The sequence below is a fragment of the Quercus lobata genome, chromosome 8, assembly GCF_001633185.2.
Source record: "Quercus lobata isolate SW786 chromosome 8, ValleyOak3.0 Primary Assembly, whole genome shotgun sequence".
Classification (NCBI taxonomy): Eukaryota; Viridiplantae; Streptophyta; class Magnoliopsida; order Fagales; family Fagaceae; genus Quercus; species Quercus lobata.
The window spans coordinates 37,156,918-37,168,395 of NC_044911.1; positions in this window are offsets into that span (position 1 = coordinate 37,156,918).

Here is an 11,478-nt window from a genome sequence, read left to right on the forward strand (position 1 = left end):
TAGCCCAAACACTTATCTCACCCAATCTGAGTATTGAGTCAAGTTTTGGTGCCTTTAGGAAGCATTAGAATGAGCCATTAAGTGGCGAATGCAATCGGGCTGAATTGCAGGATCCGAAAAGTTAGTGAAGACAAGTCTCTGAGAAGTCCGTTGGTAGTAGGAGCTTGGAGGGTTCAAGTACATGGGGTAGACTAGGCTTGGAGGGTCTTTTGTTATTCGTGTACTCCAACTTTATTCACTAGTGGATTGATTTCAACTTAGAGGGTCGTGGAAAGGTTTTTCGCCGAGTTCTTCGGTTTCTTCTTCGATAACACGTCTTGGTGTTATCTTGTGTTTGCGTCTCTTTTCCCTACTCTTTAAACTTTCATTTTATTGCTCATTGTGGTTGAATATGGCTTAGAGTAGTGTTACTGGTTTATTGCGCATATTTACTCTTGTTCCGCACTTTGTTTAGTTAGAGTAAAAGTAATATAGCCGTAATTTTAAAATTGGGGTCTGAACAAGCTTTAGTGTTTTCACACTAAATTAAGCTTTCAACATCCAAGACAATAATTAACATTCTTAATTATAGGATGGTTTTTAGTTGGTGGGGAGGGCCGGAGGGGCAAGGACACAACTCATGGGCCGATAACCTTCTTTAATTTGGTGGCTCCAGGCAACAAGTTTTTCTCATCTCGCAGCATTTGGATTCTGGTCCCCCTCCATTTGCTGCAGCAGCAGCCATCAGCATGAGACACAAAAGGAAAATCTTCAGGAAAGTCTTGCCAATAGACATAGTTTTTGTTTGTATGAAATGAGTTGCATGCTAGACTTTGTTAATATTTATAGCCAAAAGCATACGGTACAATGACATCTTTGCCCGAATTTTGTGAATAGAATAGGGAGTATTTATTTGCAAAAGTATTTAACCCAAAGCTATTCAGCAAAAAAGAAAAGCCCAAAGCGCATTTGTAGGACCTACCCACTTTTCTTGCTGAAAATGGAAAATTCTTTACATACAGCTTGTATTTGCATAATATTTAACCAAAAAATGTTTTTGTATCACCTAATCACTTGTCCTACAACAAAAAATGGAAAATTCTTATCATTCTTAACTCATCTTCGTGTCAAAGTTAAACATTTAGTAACTTTGGCAGTTACATGTTTTTTACACTGTAAATTTTAAAAAGATTTTACCATTGAAATAAATACCACAATCAAATATTTATTGCTTTCTTTTCTTTAAAAGAAAAAAAAAAATTGTTTTCCACCTTTGTTTGCAGGTAATAACATGTTTTTCTTTATCTCTCTTATTCCTTACAATTTTTTTAAAAATTTATTTATAATTCAATAGTTACAATGATATAAGACTTTTAGCCTCTCTTATTCATTACATAAGTTGAGTTTACATTTGGCGTAATTATGCAAGAGTTACATCCATTTTAGACTTTTGAGTTCTATGACATCTAAATCTAATGGTTAAAAAAACACTACTATCCATGTCATCAATTAACTTTTATTATTGATCATGTCAACTAACCTAATTAATTAGAACTTATATTCATTTTCTTTTAAAAAAATATATATATTTATCTTATATTAATTTTTTTATCTCTCTCTCTCTCTCATGTTTTTTTTTTCCTTCTGTCCATGTGGAAGCCAGATTTATCTTCTTCTTTTTTTCTTTTAAATATTGGACTGATCCTAGCAAATTTTTCTTCAGTCCCTCTTTCATGCATTTCCGGCATCTCATATGACTTAATGCAGCAAATTATGGTGTATAATTTGATAATTTCCAATAGCAGTACAATGCCTAGCTAACATCATCAAGAACTATTGACTGGCCCTTCAAAAACAATATACTTCAATTCCATGCTTTGGTTTTAACTTCCATTATCTTAGAAGTCAAACAATACTTGCTATTTGAAATTGTCTTTTCATTTTTTTCTTATGCACCACGTTCTGGACATTCTCAATTATGGAATCAGTACCTATGTCTTCAAATATAGTAATCTCTGGGTTTATAAAAAATAAAATGTAGACCATTAGTCAATTCAGTTTCGAAATTTTATTCTTGGATTTGTTTTTAATTTCTAAGATGTAATTGGTTAATTTAGTTAAAACTTTGTAGAGAATAATGTGAATGTTCTTACTAGTGTGACATGTTATATGGAATGATAATGAAAATATTTTTATTTGTGACAATGCATATTAGAAGATCGAGGTCTAGTATTGTCATGTGAAAATGCGCGCTATTATTGTACATCTATCGTAACAAATCAGGCTTGCTGCTATGAATCAATGTTGCGAGTCTTGTAAACTCAAAAATCATTATTATTAAAAATAAAAATAAAATAAAAAAATAAAAAAAACCTAGCACTAGTCATTTTATTACGTACATGGACCACTGAATAGAAATCCCTCTTGCATTATTGCTGGTTGGAAGAAGCTTATTTTGTTAAAAGAAGCTAGAAAAGTTAAATTATGAAAATGGTGCTTCAGGAAAAAAGACATAGGAGGAGTGATTTACTGATTACAGGTGGTTGTTTCATATTACAGAATAGCCATTGGTTTCAATAAGGGGGTCCAAGGATAAATTCTGATATGATTTTTCTAACAATATTTGTAGGGTCACGTTTTTCAGGCCAAGCCCAAGATGCATGGGACCTTAGACCAGTGAGCCCGATACAATGAATTTGTAGAGAATGGGCCAAAGAGCTGGGCTTTAGTGTATGGACGATGACCATCACGATGTTCCTCATGGGCCGAGTTTACCAGAGAGAATTGGTCTTCAGCACGATCCGAGGAGTTTTTTCTAATGCCTCTGGTATGTTGGGAGGGGGTCTCCCCCCTTTCTGTTTCTCTTTACTCCATTTTTATAGTCGTTTTCTCCCTCCTGAATGGGGTCCCTAAGGTAAGTACTTGTCCCATCAGCCCCTCCCTCCAGTTGTTGGAAGTCGTTGTAAGGACAGAGAAGTATGGTCGTGTCAGGCACAAGGCACTGAATGCCATAATGGCAGCCTTTCCTTTAGACGCTTCAGTTTTCTCCGTTGTCTTTTTCTGCTTTTGTACTTTTCTTGCCCTGTGGAGCGATATGGAGTGTCGCTACCAGTGGTATGTTGCCTCTTTTACCCTTGGCTATATCCATGCCGAGGAGGATTTTCCATGGTCGAGGAGGGGTTTTCCTTGGGCTGGGCCCCTGGCCCAGTGTAGACATCAACATGGGCCTATTAGTCTTTTACCCCCCACAATAGCTCCTCAAAATCCTACTGTCCGGCTCCTCGGACGGAGATGAGGGTTTTGGTGACATCGGGCCTCTATCACGGTTTGCTAAGTCTTGTCTTCCATTAATGCCAGAGTTTCTTCGTTTGCCCGAGGCGCGTTCTTGGCTGTGAGACATTCTTTTAGTCTATCCAAGCCACGTCCCTGTCGTTTCAGTACACGAGGCGCGCTTTAATTAGGGCCCTTTCACGAGGTGACATGAATCCAACGATTGAAGACTACTTTGGAATTCGAGCGAGATTAATCTCGTTTGTAATTCCTTCTTAGAGATTTGGGGCGAATTGAATGCCTTCAGATTTGTCCCCTATATAAGACGCGCAGTGGGAGATAATCCCCCTTTATTTGTAGACCCTTGAGTTTTTCAGGTTTCTAACTCCCAAATGTTCCCAAAGTCCCTACTATAAGAGTGACTGAGATTTAGGGAGTGAAATGGTCATGGTTAGGGTGAGGGTGAAGGAACAAAACCCTCTTCAGAAGCCTTGGGTATCTCCAAGATTCAGAACGGCCCGGTCAGGACAAGGGAAACAAAGGCTTAAGACATTTTTCTCCTCGACAAGGCAAGAAAGGAGCCTCTTCTTCCTTCAACCAAAATCCGAAGCGGGTGGAGGTCGCATCTGATTTTTGGTGCGACAGCACTGGGACCTCCATCCAGTGCTGTATGTCATGCACGTGAGGGCCTGGATTTCCCATCACCGATACCATCTGTGCTTGCTCGATTGTTACTAAAACGATACTTGCTCGGTTGCTGCTAAAGCAGGTATGGGGATTGGGCATCCCCACTTCTTCCTCTCTTCCATCACTGGTGCCACCCAGGCTTGCCTAGTCGCTGCTAGAGCAAGGTTGCAGACCGAGCGCCTCTGCTTCTTCTTCTCTTCCATCACTGGTGCCATCCAAACTTGCCTAATCGCTGCTGAGCAAGGTTGTGGACCAAGTGCCTCTGCTTCTTCTTCTTCTTCTCTTCCATCATTGGTGCCATCCAGACTTGCCTAGTTGTTGTTAGAGCAAAATTGAAGGATCTATCTTCCCCGTGTATTCCTCCTTTTTTTTTTTAGCTAGCTTATGATCACAAGCTTGTCTAAGCCCTTTTATGTATATTGTACTATCTCTTTATCTAATAAAAGATGATTTTATCGCATTTTATGTATCTTTTCTCTTCTGCAATAATTATATTGTGTCTTTTCATTCGAACCATACTTAGAACCGATGCCCTCGTCGGTAAAGAGATATTACTTTGAACTTATCGAAATCGACGAGCACAACAATGCCGGCTTTAAATAGGTTGACTATACAAGACTAACTGGGATAACAGCCGCACGTTCTGTATTGTGAACAGGGTGACCGCCAGAGGATGTGTAATCCGAAATAAACTATTCGAGGGGGTCGCTGGGTATTAGGGTTCTTTTCCGCGTTTCCGATGATATTCGTAGCTTTAACTTGTTTTAAGTGTATAGTCTGAGGACCAAGGCATGATTGTACCTGGTCTAAACACTCAGAAAGACACCATTATGTGTTAGTTTCCATAAGGCCGAAGGGCCGAGGACCATGCAAGACCCCCATTCTGCCTAGGACTTAGGTCCTTCTTGAAGTTGCTAGTTTCCTGTAGGTTTGAGTCCGAGGACCATGCAAGATCTTGGTTCTGTTTAGCACTTAGGCCGTTAGAGTGTCTAATTTCCCTACAGGCTTGAGTCCGAGGACCATGTAAGACCCTGGTTCTGTCTAGTACTTGGGCGTTTAGAGTGTCTAGTTTCCCCATAGGTTTGAGTCCGAGGACCATGAAAGACTTTGGTTCTGTCTAGTACTTGGGCTTAGGCTCTTAGTGTGTCTAGTTTCCTCATAGGCTTGAGTCCGAGGACCATGCAAGACCTTGGTTCTGTCTAGCACTTGGGCTTTTAGAGTGTCTAGTTTTTCCATAGGTTTGAGTCTGAGGACCATGCAAGACCTTGGTTCTATCTAGTATTTGGACTTAGGCTCTTAGTGTGTCTAGTTTCCCCATCCAAGGACCATTGTGTGTTAGTTTCCATAAGGCCGAAGGGCCGAGGACCATGCAAGACCTCCATTCTGCCTAGGACTTAGGTCCTTCTTGAAGTTGCTAGTTTCCCGTAGGTTTGAGTCCGAGGACTATGCAAGATCTTGGTTCTGTCTAGCACTTAGGCCGTTAAATTGTCTAATTTCCCCACAGGCTTGAGTCCGAGGACCATGTAAGACCTTGGTTCTGTCTAGTACTTGGGCGTTTAGAGTGTCTAGTTTCCCCATAGGTTTGAGTCCGAGGACCATGCAAGACCTTGGTTTTGTCTAGTACATGGGTTTAGGCTCTTAGTGTGTCTAGTTTCCTCATAGGCTTGAGTCCGAGGACCATGCAAGACCTTGGTTCTGTCTAGCACTTGGGTTTTTAGAGTGTCTAGTTTCCCCATAGGTTTGAATCCGAGGACCATGCAAGACCTTGTTTCTGTCTAGTACTTCGGCTTAGGCTCTTAGTGTGTCTAGTTTCCCCATACGCTTGAGTCCGAGGACCATACAAGACCTTAGTTCTGTCCAGCACTTGGGCCTTTAGAATGTCTAGTTTCCCCATAGGTTTGAGTCCAAAGACCATGCAAGACCTTGGTTCTGTCTAGTACTTGGGTTTAGGCTCTTAGTGTGTTTAGTTTCCCCATAGGCTTGAATCCGAGAACCATGCAAGACCTTAGTTCTGTCTAGTACTTGGACTTAGGCTCTTAGTGTGTCTAGTTTCCCCATCCAAGGACCATTGTGTGTTAGTTTCCATAAGGCCGAAGGGCTGAGGACCATGCAAGACCTCCATTCTGCCTAGGACTTAGGTCCTTCTTGAAGTTGCTAGTTTCCCGTAGGTTTGAGTCTGAGGACCATGCAAGATCTTAGTTCTGTTTAGCACTTAGGCCGTTAGAGTGTCTAATTTCCCCATAGGCTTGAGTCCGAGGACCATGTAATACCTTGGTTCTGTCTAGTATTTGGGCTTTTAGAGTGTCTAGTTTCCCATAGGTTTGAGTTCGAGGACCATGCAAGACTTTGGTTCAGTCTAGTACTTGGGCTTAGGCTCTTAGTGTGTCTAGTCTCCTCATAGGCTTGAGTCCGAGGACCATGCAAGACCTTGGTTCTGTCTAGCACTTGGGCTTTTAGAGTGTCTAGTTTCCCCATAGGTTTAAGTCTGAGGACCATGCAGGACCTTGGTTCTGTCTAGTACTTGGACTTAGGCTCTTAGTGTGTCTAGTTTCCCCATCCAAGGACCATTGTGTGTTAGTTTCCATAAGGCCGAAGGGCCGAGGACCATGCAAGACCTCTATTCTGCTTAGGGCTTAGGTCCTCCTTGAAGTTGCTAGTTTCCCGTAGGTTTGAGTCCGAGGACCATGCAAGATCTTGGTTCTGTCTAGCACTTAGGCCGTTAAAGTGTCTAACTTCCCCATAGGCTTGAGTCCGAAGACCATGTAAGACCTTGGTTCTGTCTAGTACTTGGGCTTTTAGAATGTCTAGTTTCCCCATAGGTTTGAGTCCGTGGACCATGCAAGACCTTGGTTCTGCCTAGTACTTGGGCTTAGGCTCTTAGTGTGTCTAGTTTCGTCATAGACTTGAGTCCGAGGACCATGCAAGACCTTGGTTCTGTCTAGCACTTGGGCTTTTAGAGTGTCTAGTTTCCCCATAGGTTTGAGTCTAAGGACCATGCAAGACCTTGGTTCTGTCTAGTACTTCGGCTTAGGCTCTTAGTATGTCTAGTTTCCCCATAGGCTTGAGTCCGAGGACCATACAAGACCTTGGTTATGTCTAGCACTTGGGCCTTTAGAATGTCTAGTTTCCCCATAGGTTTGAGTCCAAGAACCATGCAAGACCTTGGTTCTGTCTAGTTCTTGGGTTTAGGCTCTTAGTGTGTCTAGTTTCCCCATAGGCTTGAATCCGAGGACCATGTAAGACCTTGGTTCTATCTAGCACTTGGGCCTTTAGAGTGTCTAGTTTCCCTATAGGTTTGAGTTCGAGGACCATGCAAGACCTTGGTTCTGTCTAGTACTTGGGCTTAGGCTCTTAGTGTGTCTAGTTTCCCCATAGGCTTGAGTCCGAGGACCATGCAAGACCTTGGTTCTGTCTAGCACTTAGGCCGTTAGAGTGTCTAGTTTCCCCATAAGCTTGAGTCCAAAGACCATGCAAGACCTTGGTTCTGTCTAGCACTTGGGCTTAGGCTCTTAGTGTGTCTAGTTTCCCCATAGACTTGAGTCCGAGGACCTTGCAAGACCTTGATTTTGTCTAGTACTTGAGCCTTTAAAGTTTCTAGTTTCCCCATAGGTTTGAGTCCGAAGACCATGCAAGACCTTGGTTCTGTCTAGTACTTAGGCTTAGGCTCTTAGTATGTCTAGTTTCCCCATAGGCTTGAGTTCGAGGACCATGCAAGACCTTGGTTCTGTCTAGCACTTGGGCCTTTAGAGTGTCTAGTTTCCCCATAGGTTTGAGTTCGAGGACCATGCAAAACCTTGGTTTTGTCTAGTACTTCGGCTTAGGCTCTTAGTGTGTCTAGTTTCCCCATAGGCTTGAGTCCGAGGATCATGCAAGACCTTAATTCTATCTAGCACTTAGGCCATTAGAGTGTCTAGTTTCTCCATAGGCTTGAGTCCGAAGACCATGCAAGACCTTGGTTCTGTCTAGCACTTGGGCTTAGGCTCTTAGTGTGTCTAGTTTCCCCATAGGCTTGAGTTCGAGGACCATGCAAGATCTTGATTCTGTCTAGCACTTGGGCCTTTAGAGTGTCTAGTTTCCTCATAAGTTTGAGTTCGAGGTCCATGCAAGACTTTAGTTCTGTGTAGTACTTGGGCTTAGGTTCTTAGTGTGTCTAGTTTCCCCATAGGCTTGAGTCCGAGGACCATGTAAGACCTTGATTCTGTCTAGCACTTGAGCCTTTAGAGTGTCTAGTTTCCCCATAGGTTTGAGTCCGTGGACCATGCAAGACCTTGGTTCTGTCTAGCACTTGGGCTTAGACTCTTAGTGTGTCTAGTTTCCCCATAGGCTTGAGTCTGAGGACCATGTAAGACCTTGGTTCTGTCTAGCACTTGGGCGTTTGGTTTAGTCATCAACTTCTCTCTCCGTAGGGGATTCAACGAACTGAACTATTAGGCCCACGAGAATTAGCCCCTTGTCAAGTGCCTAGGGCACACGTCTGACGTCAAAAGCCCTGAGGACCACGTTTCGCTTAATAACCCTTCCCATGTAATCAACGCTTCGAAGTGTGGACCTGAGTGGAAGCTGAGTTATGACAACGGTGGTGTGTTTTAGGAAATAATCGGGAGGCTTTCGTGTAGCTTGTACCACCGCCACAACGGTCTTCCTGATGGACTCCTACTGGCAGGAGCTTGATCCCACCGTGATCAGCCGTTGCACTTGCTAACGCACAAGCTCTTCCCACAGACGGTGCCAATTGTAGGGTCACATTTTTCAGGCCAAGCCCAAGATGCATGGGACCTTAGACCAGTGAGCCCGATACAATGAATTTGTAGAGAATGGGCCAAAAAGTTGGGCTTTAGTGTATGGACGATGACCATCACAGTGTTCCTCATAGGCCGAGTTTACCAGAGAGAATTGGTCCTTGGCACAATCTAAGGAGCTCTTTCTGGTGCCTCTGGTATGTTGCGGGGGGGTCTTCCCCCTTTCTGTTTCTCTTTACTCCCTTTTTATAGTCGTTTTCTCCCTCCTGAATGGGGTCCATAGGATAGGTACTTGTCCCATCAGCCCCTCCCTCCAGTTGTTGAGAGTGGTTGTAAGGACAGAGAAGTATGGTCGTGTCAGGCACAAGGCACTGAATGCCATAATGGCAGTCTTTCCCTTAGACGCTTCCATTTTCTCCGTTGTCTTTTTCTGCTTTTGTGCTTTTCCTGCCCTGTGGAGCAATATGGAGTGTCGTTACCGGTGGTATGTTGCCTCTTTTACCCTCGGCTATATCCATGCCGAGGAGGATTTTCCATGGCTGAGGAGGGGTTTTCCTTGGGCTGGGCCCCTGGCCCAGTGTAGACATCAACATGGGCCTATTAGTCTTTTACCCCCCACACTATTGATGCCCTAACATGATTAATAGACTATGATAGAATTGCAAACATGACCATGATTAATAAGCAATAGTTATTTAATTAGCATTTTTGTAATTATTTGTTAGAATAGGATTATATATGTTTATTTTCAATATAATTAATATATATATATATATATATATTAAAGCACAGTATTCCACAACGGTCTAAATACCCAAGAAATAAGTAAAATGTAATTATATTTGTGAGGTTTAAAAGTGAACTATGACCATGTTGCCATGCGTTATAAACTGACTTCTTTTCTTATGTCAATTGAAGCTGCAGGGTTTACCACCACATCCTCTTCCAATAGACTTGAAGCTTTTCATAGTCAGGAGGGGTAGAAAATCTTTTCTCAAAAATTTATAAAAGTTTAATGACTTCAAAGCTCGAAAATGGATTGTATGTATGGACATGTAATATGATGGAATCATGAAATCCAAAGAAAAAATAACATTAAAATGAACAATTAAATTTAAAATCAAGAAATTGCCACCTTTTTAGCTATTTATTTGATTTTCAAGAATAATTTCGTTAAAGAGCCTCATTTGAAACTATTTAGGTATCAATTTTTTTTTTTTTTTTGGAGAAGAGCTATTTAGGTATCTAGACTCATTTAGAACTCAAGTTTCTAAGAGTCAAGTTTCAATGTGAAGAACTCAACTTTCTTAAACTCGAGTTCCTTCAAAAAACGACTGAGAACTTAAAAACATCTCAACTTAGGTATTTTTTCCATAGAACTTGAGTTTTTGAAACTTGAGTCCCAAATTAGCCTACATAACTAAATAGTTTTAATTAAATGAGGCTCTTTAATGAAATTGTTCTTGAAAATCAAAATCTTAGGCAAAAAAAAAAAAAAAAATGAAATTACAGTGATGGTGATAAGCAATAGTTATTTAAATAGCGCTTTTGTAATTATTTTTACTTCATCAAGAATGAAAATTTTAATTTTTCACATAAAAGAATGAATGTTTTACCCATAAATGTAGATTTCCATCATTAGGTTATTTAAATTGCATTATATAAAATAATAGGAAAAACTTATAAATGGTTAGAGATTCTTGCTTATACATATACCATATCATCTAAAATAGTCACATGCATAAATTTCACATAAAATGCTATGGGTAGGTAACAAAGTCATTAACTTGATTAATTGTAACACAGGAAATAATATGTGAAATTCGTTCTCACATGACAATTTTGTTGAAATGATTTGTGGTTCACATTGTCATGCATCATGTTGGACAAATGTTTAGGTTTGCATTCCAACAACTTTACATGATCATGCATTACATGCATTGTAATTTGTAACTATGTTCATGCATTCCAGGACAATGTCTTGTTTTCAAATATTCTTGATTTGATTTTTGTTTTACCTTAGTTTTGATATCCCTCATGAATTGCTTAAAATTTAAGATATGTTTATTTTTCTCAATTATTATGTAGAATATTAAATGTAGATGTTTGTTATTTTTTATCTTTGATTCTTGAATGTTTTAAATTAATTGATGTAAGGAACTAAGAATACGGTATATAGGCTTATTACATCCTAAGAAATTGATTAAGGACTAAGTGGGGTAGCCCCTAATATGTTTTTATCCAAAAACTTAGACTGATTTTAGATTAGGGGAAAAGGTTACTTACCTTAACTTTGTAATATTTATTATTGTGCAGAGAGTATCTTTAGACATGTGGTGTATGCAGTAGGAGAGGGATTTCGTATTTGATTATGACCCTTGGAGTGGGCCTAGTCCTTTGAAAGATCTTTATCCTAATTTGTTTATCTGCATTGAGGAAATGGTTCCCTCCTTGACCTCAGCTCCGTAATACAATTGAACATGGCAAATTGATCTTTCATTCTTTGATTTTATCACTTCTTGCTATTGTTTCTTATCTTTTCTTTGCAATATCACCTATAATGTGTTCATTTTCCCTGTTTTATCTAAGGATCTCTTACTTGTTTTGCCTAACAAGAAACGTATTTCTTTTATCATTGTTTTATTGCATTTATCTGCTATAACTTTTCTATAGCAACTTCGTCTGCCATAGGCATGTGACTAAAAGTTTCGACAAATGGGGCATAGTTTGTGTGCAAGCTAGATCAGGGTGAATTGCAACTGGACCGGTCCCAACTCTCTTATCCAGAACACTTGGACTTAGT